Raw genomic sequence first — 18,392 nt, forward strand, 5'->3', positions numbered from 1 at the left:
CACCTGTAACCCCTCTTAGCAGTTACAGCATTGCCATTCTATAACGCCGACAGCCGCGGCTTAGTACATGAGATCAGAGCGCCCAAGAAGCGGTTAAACGAATGAACACAATCAGCAGCCTGATGGAGGAACGTGGTGGCGCACTTGCCTCTCCGCCATTGTTTTCTCACAACAGCTCTTCCATCCCCCTATTTTGATTTTTTCATGGAATCCGGCTTGTCAAATATCAGTTACATAGCAATGTAATTTACGTGACACTTGAATCTTGTTATAAGTGCGTTCGACTACTAGTATTCGTGTTGAAAAAGAAAGGAATGTTTGCAGTCGCATCAACAGCTATGTGCTTCACTTTGGGAAAGGCATTCCAATGCGCATGTCTTGTAATAAGCAGTTGTTACTGAAACATTGTCTAAGCTGATTCAGTAGCATCCCATGCACATACCACATTTGTCTTGTTTCAGCATGAGAATCAGACGTGCATTTGGTAGCAGGCTACTTCGTACGAGTTCATTCTGAAAGCTTGGCCTGATACAAACATCCCAGCCATTGCGGCCACATTTCATTGAGGGGGAAATGCAAATATGTTTATGTACCATAGATTGGGTGAATGCTTAACAAGCCGAGGTGGTCAAAATTAATCGCTGCCCCCGGCACCGCAAGCCCCATAATCATATTTTCTCAGCATGTAAAATTCGTTTAGTTAAATTAAGCATCACTGCTGAATTTGTAAGGCAAGCATTCCCGTTTCAGCAAGCTGCTGGAAGAAACATAATTATGCACATCCTTCTGTGCATCACCGCCACTAGCCGCCCCCCGCAGCGTTTGGTGTGTTGCGACACCACGTACCCGAGCACACGAGGGTTGGACCCTCCCGCGTGTAGCCTTGCGCGGCTTAGCCGTGTCTGGGGAAAGGGGGATCCTGGAGGTTGAGCCGATGCTGGGTGTTTGGACCTTTAAGGCCCCCCGGCGGAGGCAACACACCTCTTCGGCCTCTGCTTCACATAGACGGCACCCCCGGACTGACCCACCCGGGGGAAATCGGCAGTCGCCTTTTCCGTTCCTCCTCTCCAATCTACGACTTTCTCTCTCACCTTTTTTATCTTTTCTGTTTTCTCCTCACTTCTTATTACTTCCGTATTTCCTGGCGGCAAGGGTTAACGTTGTGTAGCTGGCCAGCCTTGGTTATGCTGTGTTTGGTTATAGCAGCGATGTACGGCTGGCGTTGGCAGGGTTTCTCTAGCAGGAACTCCTGTCACGTCCCCCTGTTGGGCTCCATGGTGGGTGGTCGGCATCGCGGCCGAAAACCCAAGTGCACTTATGGAAAACGCTTTTCCTAAACTCCCTGATCGCCCTCCGAGACGAGGGCGCACCGAAGAGGTCTTTCAGTTTTTCGGACGCCAAGTCCACAAGTTTTCTCGTTTTCATGTGATCCACGCAGAAAAACCAGCTAAACAAGTGCGAACAATCTCCCCGTTCCTTGTATCTAAGTGTCTTACAGAAGTTTTTGGTCCAGGATATAAGGTGTCTAGGATGTCTAGCGGTGACCTCCTCTTGGAGCTCCGCGATCAGAAGCAATTTGAGAAACTGCCTCAGCTAGTATCATTTGCGGAGACCCAAGTAGTAGTAACCCCGTACCGCACGATGAATACTTCCCGCGGCGTTGTCTCGGACGATGATTTGCTGGAGCTCACTGAGGCTGAGCTCTTGGAGGGCTTCAGTGAACAGAATGTCATAAAAGTCAAAAGAATTAAGATGAGGCGAGATGGAAAAGAAATCCAAACCAAACACCTAATACTCACCTTCAATTCAAGTGTCCTGCCCGAGTCAATCGAGGCCGGGTATATCAAGCTTCGTGTAAGACCGTATGTGCCAAATCCCTTGAGATGTTTCAAATGCCAACGTTTTGGCCAGTTCGCAGAGCTGCCGAGGCCGCCAAACTTGTGCGAAATGCAGCCCGCATGAACACTCCTCTGAAGCTTGTGAGAATTCTTTCCACTGTGTCAATTGTGATGGCGAGTATGCCGCATACTCGCTGTCATGCCCGTCTTGGAAGAAAGAAAAAGAAATAGTAACAATCAAAGTAAAAGAAAACATATCATTCAAAGAGGCACGCAGGCGGGTTGCATACCTTCCTAAGGCCAGCTTTGCTGAAGTGGCGCGTGAGGGGGCAGCGCCACAACGGCCTCCGGCGGCTGTCCGACCCACAAGCAGTGAGTCGGCAGCTACGCCATCTGCCCCCGCGGCGGCTGCAGCTAGCGCTGCTCCGCCAACCAAGCAGACGGGGCCATCGACCGCGAAGGTGGGCGCAGCCGAGGCTGCCCCAACCTCCGAGGCCCCTTCCAGTGCTGGCAACGGCCAGCGCAGCCAAATCTCTCAGGGAGCCCCATCGACCTCCGGGCTGGTGGGCACAGGGGTCTTGCCTTCCGGGGCAGGGCTCTCTAGGAAAACCTCTCGCTCGCAAGAGCGCTTGTCCGGCGTCTCACAGGAGGCAATGGACACTACACCTGTCCTCAAGGCGCACCAAACGCCTATTGAATAAGAAGAAACACACATATTACTCTTGCAAACAGAACCTGTTCTTCCACAGATCTTAGCTTAATCTCCTCGTCTGTGCTGCCTGAACTTGAATGGGAAGTTACCGACAACCCTTACGGCAGCGACCATTTCCCTATACTGCTAAGATCACCGAAAGAAAACGAATATCCACCACATGCTCCTAGGTGGAAGATTGAGACAGCTGATTGGGAGAAATTTCGATCTCTTACTAGTATCTCATGGGCTGACCTGTCTTCCTTGGGAATTGATGCTGCAGTCGAGTTCTTTACAGCATTCATATTAGATGTCGCATCTAAATGCATATCAGAAGTAAATGGCTTGGCGTGCAAACGGCGTGTCCCGTGGTGGAACGACGATTGTGGGATCGCTAGTAAAAATCAGAACAGGGCGTGGGGGTTGCTACGCGCTTCTCCCACTGCGGAGAATCTTAGCAATTTTAAAAAAGTAAAATCCCAAGGTAGGCGAACCCGCCGACAGGCCAGACGAGAAAGTTGGCAGAAGTTTCTATCGCGTATCAACTCGTTTACTGATGAGGCCAAAGCCTGGGACAGGGTTAACAGAATAAGAGGGCGGCAAACATGTTCACTGCCTTTGGTAAACACAGAAGGCGATACCCTGCAAGCTCAGGCAAACTCACTTGGGGAGCACTTTGAGCACGTGTCGAGCTCAATTTACTATTCCCAATCCTTTTTGAAACTTAAAGAAATAGAAGAACGTAAGCCAATCTTACGAAAATCCAGAGAGAATGAACCGTATAACCAGCCCTTCAGTATCGCCGAGTTGAAGCTGCATTGAACACATGCGAAAGCAGTGCACCGGGACCTGACCGAGTCATGTATGACATGATCAGAAACTTACATACTGACACACAACTTACACTTCTCACACTTTTCAATACTATGTGGGCTGCGGGATACCTCCCATTCTCATGGAAAGACGCGATTGTGGTCCCTGTTCTTAAGCAGGGTAAAGACCCTTCCTTGGCGGCCAGTTACCGACCGATAGCTCTTACAAATTGTCTCTGTAAGCTTTTCGAAAAAACGAATAATCGCAGACTTATACACTTCCTTGAACTCGCCAATATGCTCGATCCCAATCAGTGTGGATTCAGAGAAGGACGATCGACTACCGATCACCTTGTGCGCATTGAAGGAAACATCCGCGATGCATTTATTCATAAACAGTTTTTCCTATCAATATTCCTCGACATGGAGAAGGCGTACGACACAGCATGGCGTTACGGGATCTTGTGAGACTTGTCGGGAATGGGCATCCGTGGTCGGTAATGCACTGTCACGTCCTTTTACGCAGGAAACTGGTGTACCCCAGGGAGGGGTGCTGAGTTGCACTCTCTTTATCGTTAAGATGAACACACTGCGTGCTTCGATTCCACCGGCCATCTTTTATTCGGTATACGTAGACGATATACAAATAGGCTTCAGATCCTGCAACCTCACAGTATGCGAGAGAGAGGTACAGCAGGGCTTGAACAAGGTTTCTAAGTGGGCAGTAGAAAACGGATTCAAAATCAACCCCCACAAAAGTTCCTGTGTTCTTTTTACTAGAAAGAGAGGCCTGGTTCCAGATCATTGTGTTCATGTCTGTGGACATCAAATACCTATCAACAAAGAACACAAATTTCTAGGTATTATACTAGACTCTTTTATACAGCACATTAAATATATTAAAGAAAAATGTCTAAGGACAATGAACCTACTTAAAATTCTATCCCACTCAACATGGGGTAGCGACAGGAAGTGTTTGATAAATGTTTATAAGAGCCTAATTCGATCACGATTGGACTATGGCGCCGTCGTATATAACTCTGCCGCTCCGAGCGCACTAAAGATCCTAGATCCTGTCCACCATCTAGGTATCCGCTTAGCCACTGGCGCTTTCAGAACTAGCCCGATTGAAAGCTTATACGCGGAATCAAATGAATGGTCCCTCCATCTACAAAGAACTTACATCAGCCTGAGATATTTCCTGAAAATACATTACAATCATCAAAATCCATGTCTTCACTGTTAACGATATGACCTGCACTACACTATTCCATAATCGTCCTTCTATAAGAAAGCCTTTCTCGCTTCGAGTGAGGGAGCTTAGTGATGAGATACGTGTCCCACTCCCCGAGCTTCGCCTAATGCATCCAACCAAGGTGTTACCACCTTGGGAGTGGCAGCTGATTGAATGTGACATATCCTTTTTAGAAGTAACAAAACACGCACCAGAGATAGAAATCCGAAAGCATTTTCTTGAACTCCAGCACAAGCACTCCTGCGCAGAGTTCTACACAGACGCTTCGAAGTCAAATGCCGGGGTGTCTTATGCTGCCTTCGGCCCATCCTTCTCAGAATCTGGTGTACTGCATCCCGAATCAAGTATCTTTACGGCCGAGGCCTACGCAGTACTGTCTTCTGTAAATCACATAGGAAAATCGAAACTTCAAAAATCCGCGATATATACAGACTTCCTAAGCGTCGTGAAGGCCTTGATGTCACCCTATAGACACAAAAATCCAGTACTTAATGAACTATATTCTGTCTTGTGTAAAGCGTACATATCTAACCCCCATATCATTATATGCTGGGTGCCTGGCCATAGGAGCATCGAGGGCAACGTTCTGGCGGACGAGATGGCCACGTCTATAGCATCGCAAGCCGTTAACCCTACCGCTGAGGTGCCTGTCACAGATCTGAGGCCTTTCTTGCGAAGGCGGCTGCGGGCCCACTGGCAACGCATGTGGGACGCGGAAAAAGATAATAAGCTCCACCTAATAAAGCCACAGTTAGGACTCTGGCCCTCTACAACAAAATCGCGCCGAACAGATGTCCTATTCTGTCGTTTAAGAATACGACATACTTATGGCACCCATAACTTTCTACTGACCGGAAGTGAGCCTCCAACCTGTGGTAGATGCGGGGAGAGGCTAACCGTACTCCACGTTCTCCTGGAGTGTCGGGAAGCCGAATCTAAGAGAGACATTTTTCATTAGCATACCGACAGCACATTCCTCTTCATCCTGCAATGCTTCTTGGTCCAGAACCTCTTTTTAATACAGACTCAGTGCTAGGTTTTCTGAGAGATGTGGTCTTAAATGTTATTAGTCCCATGAATTCGTAGCGCCTCCTCTCTCGAGAGGATGCCACTGCGATAATTGTTTTGCATAGCACATGCCTCCAGGCCCTTGTGTTTCAAAGGCTCTAAGGAGGCAGTAGTGCTCTGGCATTTCTCATAATCTGATCTATTTTACCTATCGTATCATTCTTTTTATATCCATCTAAATTTTCATAGTACAAGTCATACGTCATCGCCATAATTTCATCATACAGATTTTACCCACTTTAGAGCGTATATTTTAAGGCCTCTTTACAGCCACCTCACACCAACGCCATAGTAATCATAAGTACACTGCAAACTCATTAGCACAGACATGGCGCTCTTTGGCCATACCTGGCCCTTGCGCCACAAAACGCCATACATCATCATCACTAGCCGCCCCATCCCCCGGCCGAGGAGAAAATGTATTCTCCATGCAGCGTTACAATTGTCTTTGTATATTTTTTTGTGTGAAGTAGTTGTGTTGTAAAAAGTATAAGTGAAAGGCCAACTACAATAAAATTTCCCTTTGCCCAAGCAGGCTGCAATAGTACTATACAGGGTGTTTCTCTTTGGTTGACCCAAACTTTATAAATATGCAAATGCCACTTAGCTAGACAGAACCAAGGCAACGTTCGCGGTCGCCTGGAAATATTGAGAATATTTAATGTAATCTTAATGTAATCCGTAATTAATATAGTTAGATGAAAAGTGTCAGTGTGAATATTGTGGAGCAACATAAAAAAGGAAGACATAGAGCTTTCTGTTGCTCAGCTCATACTACATAATTGTTTTTCCAAGAGTGAAAGAAGCCAGCGAATGCATGCCAAATTGTAGTGAGACTGGCCACTTCAGGCACTCTGAGTATGCTGCTCATCACTGCTCTCCGAGGCCATGTCGAGGAGCAACACGTGCAGTGTCCCATGTCGCTTCAAACCAGTGGTAATGGTGTCATTTTTTGTATATGGGTCTATTTCTACGAGATGTTGAGGATGCATTTCCTGCCATTCGAAATGTGAGAATTTGGTTGCACGCAGGCTCTATATGTACACTATATAAAAGTAGGTTTCTTACGCGGACCTAAATTTGTTTCCTTTGGTGCCTTTCATGAACCATTTGGGTGTGTCTGGCGCGATACATTTCGTGAAGGGTTTTGTACAGCACGGCATGGCACCCAGACATAGAAATTTCTAAGAGCGCCTCCTTTGTTTGGTTAGCACTGTACAAAATGCATGTAATGCTGGAGAGGCACCTTGTCTTTTACAGAAGAAAATTTTTTCGTATCTATGCCTACGCGTTGACGTATTTCAAGTGCATATGCTGCGTATAAGCATAATAGAGTTTTATATTAGGGGACGCAAGCGGCTTGCGTGCGCAAGAGCAGGGGTTGACGGTAATGCGCATGTGCAGACCTAGACGTAGGGGTCTGCGCATGCGCAGTACCATCGCTCCTAGTTCTTGCGTACGTAAGCCACTTGCGTCCCCTAAACTAACACTCTCTAATGTTGCAATGGTAAAGTAATAAATTTATGACATTCTGCAAGAATTCGTTACAACCTTTGTTTTCAGTAACATCTTTCCCCATAACTAGATTATAAATAAATATTTCAGCAAGAAAGAAGTTAATGAAGTCATAGACTGCATTTAGCGCAATTTCTCAATATTGACGAGCACTGTATTGCATTAGCTTGACTTCATATTTGCCTTTAGGATCCCTTTAAGCATACTGGCTGCATATTCAAAGAACTAACACTCCCCCGCACATTTACTCTGTAAATAAGTAATAAATAGGTAATAAAAGCCTATATTTAGCTGCAGTACAAGAGAACTGGTTTGGTGACGGCTATATGTTACTTTTTTTCACATCCTTTCTTCCCGTTATTTAACGGTTCACTGTGTAATGCATTAAGCCTTTCCTTCTACATTGAAAGCACACCAATGAAAAATTAAGTTAGTAGTCCGCAAATTCTCTTACTAGTTCGAACATTTTTATTTTCAGTTCTAGCTGCCTTTCTTCAGGCACACGCACCCGCCGTGGTTGCTCAGTGGCTATGGTGTTAGGCTGCTGAGCACGAGGGCGCGGGATCGAATCCCGGCCACGGCGGCCGCATTTCGATGGGGGTGAAATGCGAAAACACCCGTGTACTTAGATTTAGGTGCACGTTAAAGAACCCCAGGTGGTCGAAATTTCCGGAGTCCTCCACTACGGCATGCCTCATAATCAGAAAGTGGTTTTGGCACGTAAAACCCCATAATTAATTAATTATTATGCAGGCACACGCTCCATGTATTGGGCCAGACACAGTCCGAAATGCTCGTTTTCTTTAGAGCTTCGCAAAGGTCGCCGAAATGTGTGTCTGTTTTGGTATTCTCATTGTGTTTTCTTTTGCTGCCTTTACGCTGGGGATAAAATCATTTATTTGAAGACTTCCAAGCGCAGCAGTTGGAACTGCATGGGTTTGCAGCTGGCAAAGTGGTGGCCGGGAGGGTGTTTGCAAGATTATGTCCGAGTGCACACAGCCGTCAAGCAAAACGTCCCGATCTATATCCTCAAATTGCACAACGTTGCCAAGAAGCTCCTGTGCATTCGGCTGAGAGCTAGCAGTTGGGCTTGCTGGCCTCACTGGCTGAATTGCAGTTCTCGGCAGATGGCTTGCTGGGCTTGCAGGTCTTGGCACCTGGCTTGCTGGACTCACTGCCTGGCTTCCAGGGCTCACTGACTGGCTTGTCTGCTGGGATGTATATTTGCCCGACGTCCTACACAAACAAAAAAGCGAAATGTATCTAACAATATTGTACAAATATTTGTCTTCTAAACTCTTTCCACACACTGACATGAAACAAAGATTCGAATGGGTATTCCCGAGTTATCTTGTATACTATTACTGTTGGCATATTGTTATGCAGTGATAGATAATGCCACCACCAACTTGTTTGCAGCAATGCTGTAATCATGAAACAGAAACCTGGAAGTCATAACCAAGTTTACAGATATTTGATTGGCTGAAGCCGTTTTGGAACAACCGTATAGAGCAGCCAAAGTGCGTATCGGAGCATCTAAAGGCTTATATCAGCAGAAAGATTCGTTTTGAGGGAAACAAGACAGCTTACAGAAGGAGAAAGTCCCACTTGAGGCAAAACATAGGTGCGCACCAAAATGCATCTTATGGCACCAGCCCCCACAACAGTGCGAAAATGCAGTAGCCAGACCAGGCCTTCGCAACATGTGTAGTACGACCATAATTTCCATCCGCTGCCGCAACTCTTCTGTGACTGCTCATACAGTAAGTCATATGCCCTGCATTAGTACCATTGTAATAGCGCATTTCTTACACAAGACAAGGATGTATATCATTTTCATAACCATCCCACTGACAGTCGGGGCCGCTTCATTACACGCGCGAATGCGTCCGGGTCGACCTCTGCGACGTAAGCACACGTACCGGACCTCTCCCTGCACGTCGCGCGCACCTTGCACGTGTTAACGTCCAGGTTGAGGCCCTGGTTTCTGTTGTTTAAGACGCGTACAAATTCGTCGGGCGCGACGTCCGGGTCTACCCCACTGAATTTAACGTGCGGATTGCGTTGCTCACCCACGCGTACTAGCAACGAGGCCCGCGTGGAGTTTTCTGCTATCGCCGCCTTGAGGTTGTCGATGGATTCGCGCGTGTGTGAAAAAAACCATCAGGCCGTACCTGGTGTGCCGCAGCCTGACCTCTTTGATGTTCTTGGCCGCCGGAACGATATTTGTCTTGAGGAGACGCAGGACGTCCCTCGCCGGTGTCGTCGTCGGTGTCGCGGGCGTCAGGAATGCCACGTGCTCGAACATCGGTGCCGTCCGCGCGCCCCCGTCGCCCGCCGCCGCGGCCGGTCCGACACCGCTCGCTCCCGCCGCGGGCGACGCCCTCAGCGCCGCGACGTAGCTCACAGCGTCCGCGGCCGCAGCCGGAACGCCAGGACCCGAACCGCGAGCCGCCTCGGTCGCGCCGGGATCGCGTCCCGCACCCCAGGGATCAGGGGCCACGACGATTGACCCCTCAAGGCGTTTCTCGGCGACGATGGCCCGCCTCTGCAACTCCGCAGTCTCCCGGCGCGTCTCGACGAGCTCGCCCCGCAGGGCGATGGCCGCGCCACGCTCCATCAGGTCGGAGGTCGCTCCATTATGTCGCCCGCAGGTCGGGGCACAGGGCCATGATCTCATAGACCCGAGTCGTTATGCAGTTCCTCGTGGCGACGGGCACCTTGTTGGCCGCGTTGGAACAGAACAGATATATTTCGTTCGCGATCTCGCAGAGCCGCGCCTGGGCCCGCCCGCCGAGGTCCCCGGCGAGCGCGGGGGCCACCACCGCGGTCGCCTGCGAGACCGAGGACATCCCGTCTTCTTCTCCCCCGCAGGGGCGTCTGCGCAAGCAGGCGTTTGGTGTGTTGCGACACCACGTACCCGAGCACGCGAGGGTTGGACCCTCCCGCTTGTAGCCGTGCGCGGCTTAGCCGTGTCCGGGGAAAGGGGGATCCTGGAGGTTGAGCCGATGCTGCGTGTTCGGACCTTTAAGGCCCCCCGGCGGAGCCAACACACCTCTTTGGCCTCTGCTTCACGTAGACGGCACCCCCGGACTGACCCACCCGGGGGACATCGGCAGTCGCCTTTTCCTGTCCTCTTCTCCAATCTTCGTCTTTCTCTCTCGCCTTTTTCATCTTTCCTGTCCTCTCATCACTTCTCCTCACTTCCTAGTTTCCCGGCGGCAAGGGTTAACCTTGTGTAGCTAGCCAGCCTTGGTTATGCTGTATTTTGTTATAGCAGCGATGTACAGCTGGCGTTGGCAGGGTTTCTCTAGCAGGAACTCCTGTCACGTCCTCCTGTTGGGCTCCATGGTGGGCGGTCGGCATCGCGGCCGAAAACCCTATTGTACTTATGGAAAACGCTTTTCCTGAACTCCCTGATCGCCCTCACAAACGAGGGCGCACCGAAGATCTCTTTCAGTTTTTCGGACGACAAGTCCAGAACTTTCCTAGATATCATGTGATTCACTCAGAAAACCCAGACAAACTAGTGCGTAACATTTCAGCGTTCCTTGTTTCGAAGTCTCTAACTGAAGTTTTTGGAACAGTATATAAGGCGTCGAGAATGACAAGTGGTGATCTTCTCTTGGAGCTCCACGAAAAGAAGCAGTACGAGGAACTGCCGAAACTTGTCTCATTTGGGGAGACCCAAATAACAGTAACTCCGCACCGTACCATGAACACTACCCGCGTCGTTGTCTCGGACGATGACATGCTAGAGCTCACTGAGGCTGAACTCTTGGAGGGTTTCAGTGAACAGAATGTCATAAATGTTAAGCGAATTAAGATCAGGCGAGACGGTAAAGAGATCAATACGAAACACCTGATACTCACTTTCGGTTCAAGTGTCCTCCCCGAGTCCATCGAGGCCGGTTATATCACACTTCGTGTTAGGCCATACGTGCCCAATCCTCTTAGATGCTTCAAGTGCCAAAGGTTCGGCCACAGTTCACAGAACTGTCGAGGCCGGCTGACATGTGCCAAGTGCAGTGACAATGAACATTCCTCCGAAACATGCCAGAACACTCCACATTATGTCAACTGTGATGGCGAGCATGCCGCATACTCGCGGTCCTGCCCGTCGTGGAAAAGAGAAAAGGAGATTGTGACAATCAAAGTCAAAGAAAACATATCTTTCAATGAGGCACGTAGGCGGGTGTCATACCTGTCTAAGAGCAGCTTTGCCGATGTGGCGCGTAAGGGGGCAGCGTCACAACGGCCTCCGGCGGCTGTGCGACCCACAAGCAGTGAGTCGGCAGTTACGCCATCTGCCCCCGCGGCGGTAGCAGCTAGCGCTGCTCCGTCAACACAGCAGAGGGGACCATCGACCCCGAAGGTGGGCGCAGCCGAGGCTGCCCCAACTTCCGAGGCCCCTTCCCGCGCTGGCAACGGCCAGCGCAGCCAAATCTTTCAGGGAGCCCCATCGACCTCCGGACTGGTGGGCGCAGGGGTCTTGCCTTCCGGGGCAGGACTCTCTCGGAAAACCTCGCGCTCGCAAGAGCGCTTGTCCGGCGTCTCACAGGAGGCAATGGACACTACACCTGTCGTCAAGGCGCACCAAACGCCTAAGGAGCGTCGAGACTCGTTCGAACGCTCCAGCAAGTGTAGAACCCCGTTACAGGGCCTCGAAAGAGCTCTGTAACCTAAGGCATAACCTCCGTTTCTTTAAACACAGCACCAATTTTTCTTTAAATATGGATACACAAATCATTCAATGGAATGTCAGAGGTCTTCTTAGGAATCTCGATGATGTGCAAGAACTTATCCATAAACACAATCCAAAAGTGCTGTGTTTACAGGAAACACATTTAAAATCAAAATACACAAACTTTCTTCGACAGTATGTTACCTTTCGCAAAGATCACGATGATGCTGTCGCATCATCGGGCGGTGTTGCAATTGTAATTCAAAAAAGCATAGCCTGTCAATGTTTACAACTACGAACTGCTCTTGAGGCAATGGCGGTTCGAGTTGTTCTGCTAAACAAACTTATCACTATTTGCTCGCTTTATATACCCCCACACTACAAATTAAGCAAACATGAATTTCAGTCCTTTATAGGTGAATTGCCAGAACCATATGTTGTACTTGGCGATTTCAATGCACATAACTTCCTGTGGGGCGACCCTCGTATAGATGCGCGAGGACGTCTTGTTGAACAGTTCCTTTTTTCTTCTGGTGCGTGCCTGTTGAATAAGAAGGAACACACATATTACTCTCTTGCGAACAGAACCTTTTCGTCAATAGATCTTAGCATAGTCTCCCCGTCTGTACTGCTTGAACTTGAGTGGGAAGTTACCGACAACCCTGACGGCAGTAACCACTTCCCTATATTGCTAAGGTCACCTAAAGAAAACGGATATCCTCCACAAGCTCCGAGGTGGAAGATTGAGACAGCTGATTGGGAGAAATTTCGAACTCTCACTAGCATCTCATGGGCTGACATGTCTTCCTTAAAAATTGATGCTGCGGTGGAGTATCTTACAACATTCATAATAGATGCCGCCTCAAAATGCATATCCGAAGTGAGTGGTTTAGCATGCAAACGGCGCGTCCCGTGGTGGAACGAGGAATGTATGACCGCCCGTAAGAAATAAAACAAAGCGTGGGGGTTGCTACGCGCCTCTCCCACTGCGGAGAATCTAACTTTAAAAAAGCAACATCCGAAGGCAGGAGAACGCGCCGACAGGCCAGAAGAGAGAGTTGGCTGAAGTTTTTATCGAGTATTAACTCGTTTAGAGACGAGGCCAAAGCCTGGAACAGGGTCAATAGGATTAGAGGGCGCCAAACATATTCACTCCCTCTGGTAAACACACAAGGCGATACCCTGCAAGATCAGGCAGACTCACTTGGGGAGCACTTTGAGAGCGTGTCGAGCTCAACCAATTATTCTCAGTCCTTTCTCAAATATAAACAAATAGAAGAATGTAAGCCAATAATTAGAAAATCCAGACAGAATGAACCCTATAACCGGCCTTTCAGTATTGCCGAGTTGAGAGCTGCCTTGAACACATGCAAAAGCACTGCACCGGGATCTGACAGTCATGTATGATATGACCAGAAACTTACATACTGATACAGAAGTTGCACTACTCACACTTTACAACACTATTTTAGCTGCGGCATACCTCCCATCTGCATGGAAAGAGGCGATTGTGGTTCCTGTCCTGAAGCAGGGAAAAGACCCCTCCTTGGCAGCAAGTTATCGTCCGATAGCTCTTGCAAATTGTCTGTGTAAGCTTTTTGAAAAAATGATTGACCATAGACTCATACACTTCCTTGAATTCAACAATATACTCGATCCCTATCAGTGTGGCTTCAGACAAGGGCGGTCAACAACAGATCATCTTGTGCGCATTGAAGGATGTATTCGCGATGCCTTTGTACACAAACAGTATTTCCTCTCCATATTCCACGATATGGAGGAGGCATATGATACAACATTGCGCTACGGGATCTTGCGAGATTTGTCGGGAATGGGCATCTGTGGAAATATGTTGAAAATTGAAAGCTTTTTGTCCAATCGTACCTTCCGTGTACGATCCCTTCTCCGCCTCTTTCTTCCTTACACCAGAGTGTGCATACCTGAATTTGTGTTATCTCGTCTTCTTTTCTTTTTAAAACTAATGGTCTGACTTCATTTTTTGTCTTGTTTTTTAGTTTATTTACTTGATACTAAATTTCTTTCCATGTCTATCTTTCATCCTTTCTTATATCCTTTATATTCTAGGTTATTGAATAATGTCCTAGTCAATTAAAATTTCTATAATATGTATTACAATGCTAATAGGATTGGGAAGCTCAGACTCTAGAGGAGTGCTTGATTTGGTTCTGTTCTCACTATACAGTATGACATCTCCAGCCCAGGGGGTCACTTCTGACCATGTAATCTTACATCCCTCAATTCCAGTTTTATAGACCACAAAGAGTAGGCAGTTTTGACACAATTTGAGTTCAATTTCTGTAAGTATCCAACATCTTTATATGGATGTTCATCTCTCTGAGCCTCTCTTTACTCGGGTGGTAGCCGTAGCCGTCTTACCGTTTCAATCGAGGACTCGACAGTTGTTATTTATCTGACTTCGGTGTTAACCAAGGCCGTCATGCCGAGAGATGAGCAGTTGATGTTCTCCTTCAGTGGTAGCAATAGTCGTCATACCGATCGTGTCAGATTTTTTCATTTATCTTTTTGAAGTATCAAAACTTGTCCATATGATGTTCCTTTGATTACTGTGAATGCCTTTACTCCGGTGGTAGCTGCTTGTAGCCGCAGCCGTCTTACCGTTTCAAGGCTTAGGAACTTGTTGGAACTGCTTCGGTGGTAGCCAAGGCCGTCATACCGATTTGGAGAACTCAATCTCTCGATGTTGTTCTTCGGTAGTAACCTTGGCCGTCATACCGAAAGTGTATTTTCATTTCATTTTTTTGTACTGCCTAATAGATTCGTCAGGGGAATGAAGTATTTGGGGATGAGAGGTTGTTTTATATTGAAAATGAAGGAGTGTCCTTTTGGACTTTTGTTGGGCTCTAATCGATTGCATGTGCCAGGGGTTTTACGGTTAATTTGTTTCCTAGGTCGTTTGCTTCATAACAGATGATGTGTCTGTTTTGTTTCTTTATTTATTTCTTCAAATGAAAAGAAACTGGGAAGAAAGAAAAAAATAAAAATTCTCTCTTCCCTCCCTTTCCCTTTTTTCCTTTCCTTTTCCCTAGATCTTGCTATTTACCTCTTCAGCCATCTCCTCCAAAATCGAAAGTGCCTCCCTGTCCTTTAGTAGTTCGACTTTTTTCTTACTGTATCTATGTCCAAATTTCATTTTCAATTTATCACGGTAATTCCTGGCCATTTCACAATTTTCTAAATAATGATCGAATGAGTCCGCCTCTTCTCCACAAGTACACATTCTATTTTGTCTGATTCTGAACCTCTGGAGGTAGTGCGGAAACCGGCCATGGCCTGTCATAAATTGAGAAATATTATGGTTGGCAAAGAATAAGAGAGGAATTTCAGTGATATTTGTAATCCAATCTTTGATGTAGCTTTTCTAATAATTGGATTCTTGACTCCATTGAATATTCCATTTCTTATATATTTGTTGGTTTAACTGAGTACTAATCAACTTTTTGCATATGGGTAAATCTATTTTTTCACCATATCGAATGGCTTTTTTGGCTAGGTCATCTGCATATTCATTGCTCATGTTCCCACGATGCCCTTTTATAAATATTATTTTATGATCCTTGTTTATTTCTCAAATTTTCTTCCTTTATTTTTTGTATGTATGGATTTAAGTTGTCCGGATTGTTAATTCCTTGTAATGTTGACAGACTATCTGTTATAATTTGGTAACTGTCTTTATTATGTTGTTCTGTTATATATTCTAATGCCTTAGTTATTGCAATAGCTTCAGCTTCAAAGTTATTATTATGATTACCTAATGCATACTGTTTTGTTGTAATTATTTCTGAAAAGTTTTTAAAAACTATGAATGCTGCTCCTGGGTTGGTTGTATCACACGATCCGTCCGCAAAAATGTTATAGGTTACAGTCAAATCTACTTTTGTTCTGAAGTGAAATTTTGCTTTATTTTCAGGGTGAATTTTCCATTTGTCTACCATATTTATTATTTTCTAGTTTGTGAACGTTTCATTGTTCCAAATAAATGGTTTCTCTCTATGTAATATGTTAAACATTTCAATTTCTTTCTCTATTGTCAAGTTGACTGGAGGTATGTTTGCTAAAACATTTAGTGCACTATTAGCAACTGTTCTATAGGCTTTCGTTATTGCTAATAAAGGTTTTCTTTGAATGGATGTTAGTTTCTTACCAATTATTGAGATGTTTCTGTACCATAATGGTGGGGAAGCATAAGTTATTATACGTTCTATTCCCCTTCTGTATATATCTCTTATTTGTTTGCCTTTGATGCCTCTGTTTTTACCAGTAAACCTGTTCAGATTATAGGTAAGAGTCATGACGTTTTTTGTATTCTAGATGTTGAATAAAAGTAAAACTTTCCCCGCAGGGTCGTCTGCGTCAGCAGGCGTTTGGTGTGTTGCGGCACCACGTACCCGAGCACACGAGGGTTGGACCCTCCCGCGTGTAACCGTGTGCGGCTTAGCCGTGTCTGGGGAAAGGGGGATCCTGGGGGTTGAGCCGATGCCGGGTGTTTGGACCTTTAAGGCCCCCCGGCGGAGGCAACACACCTCTTCGGCCTCTGCTTCACATAGACGGCACCCCCGGACTGACCCACCCGGGGGAAATCGGTAGTTGTCTTTTCCTTTCTCTCTCTCCCTCAAATCTTCGTCTTTCTCTCCCACTTTTACATCTTTACTGTCTTCTCCTCACTTCTCATTACTTCCTTTCTTCACGGCGGCAAGGGTTAACCTTGTGTATCTGCCCTCCCTTGGGTAAAATATATTAGGTTATAGTGGCAATGTACGGTTGGCGCTTGCAGCCTTACGCGTTAAGACCTGCAGCGTCCCCATGTTGGGCTCCGTGGTGGGTGGCCGCCATTGCTGCCGAAAACGAACCGAAATACCATGGAAACACCCGCATTTCCCCGCCTACTTGATCGTCACCCTCAGAAGAGGGGACGCACCGAAGACTTCAGCACATGTTTGACCCGCATAAAAGAGAACTACCCGAAGTACCATGTTGTCCATAGTGAAAATCCTGAAAAGCAAGCCAGATTCATTTCGCCATTCACCGTAGCAAAATCTTTGACCGAAGCCTTAGGGTCAGGTTATAAGGTAACGAAAATGGCTAGCGGCGACCTTCTCCTTGAGATCCCTCAGAAACATCAGTACGAGAAGCTTGGCAGTCTCGTGACATTTGGTAACATTCCTATTTCTGTTACACAACACCGAACAATGAATAGCTCACGGGGAGTCGTGTCAGAGGCAGACCTCCAAGACTTGACAGAAACTGAACTCCTGGAAGGGTGGAGAGAACAAAATGTTACTGACGTAAAACGTATTACAATTAGACGAGACAACAAGGACATCCCCACTAAACATCTTATCCTAACATTTTCATCCAGCGTGCTGCCAGACACCATTGAAACAGGATACATCAGGTTAAATGTACGACCATTTATCCCCAACCCTAGACGATGTTTCAAATGTCAGAGGTTCGGCCATGGCTCGCAGAGCTGCCGTGGTCAAATAACTTGTGCAAAGTGTGGAGTCCAGGGCCACCCCTCAGACAACTGCAGTGGCACACCTCACTGTGTGAACTGCAGTGGTGACCATGCAGCTTACTCACGCTCCTGTCCGAACTGGAAGAAAGAAAAAGATATAATCACCCTTAAAATCAAGGAAAACATCTCGTTTAAGGAAGCCCGTAAACGGTGCTCACCTTTCCACAGCACACCTTATGCTGATGCGGCGCGCCGGGGGGCAGCGTCGCAGCGGCCATTGCCAAGTACCCAGCCCGCGTACAGCGAGCAGGTACCTTTGGCTCCTGCCCCCAGGGTGGAAGTAGGTAAGCCTACTCCATCCAACCAGCAACCAGGCCAGGCTACCCTTGGGTTGCCGGCCCCACAAGAGTCATCTGTGGCAACCTGCGCTACGGGCAGCGATCCCGCAGGGCCGATAGCGGCCACGAAGGTAGGCGCAGCCGAGGCTGCCTCGACCTCCCCGGCCCCTCCCAGCGCTGGCAACAGCCGGCGCAGCCAAATTCCACAGGGAGCCCCATCGACCTCCGGGCTGGTGGGCGCAGGGGTCTTGCCCTCCAAGGCGGGACCCTCACTGGTAATTTCCCGCTCGCAAGAGCACGTGTCCGGCGCCTCACAAGAGGCAATGGACACAACACCTATCCCCACGGCGCACCAAGCGCCTAAGGAGCGGCGAGGCTCCCTCGAGCGCTCCAAAAAAGGCAAAACCCCGGTTACAGGGCCTCGCAAGAGCTCTGTAATCTAATTCAACATTTCTGTTTCCGTATACACAGCACCAATTTACATTAAATATGGATACACAAATCATACAATGGAACGTCAGAGGTCTCCTTAGAAACCTTGATGATGTGCAGGAAATCATCCACCAACACAATCCAAAAGTTCTGTGTTTACAGGAAACACATTTAAAACACAAACACACAAACTTTCTCTGTACTTATGTTACGTTTCGTAAAGATCGCGATGATGCCGTCGCATCATCGGGTGGTGTTGCGA

General features: G+C 47.4%; 1 pseudogene; it reads right to left on the reverse strand.

Annotated features, from left to right (window-relative positions):
- Positions 1 to 15,450: 15,450 nt before the first annotated feature.
- Positions 15,451 to 16,194, reverse strand: LOC142563501 (uncharacterized; annotated as a pseudogene).
- Between the last annotated feature and the right edge of the window lie 2,198 nt (positions 16,195 to 18,392).

The sequence above is a fragment of the Dermacentor variabilis genome, chromosome 11 (genome assembly GCF_050947875.1).
Source record: "Dermacentor variabilis isolate Ectoservices chromosome 11, ASM5094787v1, whole genome shotgun sequence".
Lineage (NCBI taxonomy): Eukaryota > Metazoa > Arthropoda > Arachnida > Ixodida > Ixodidae > Dermacentor > Dermacentor variabilis.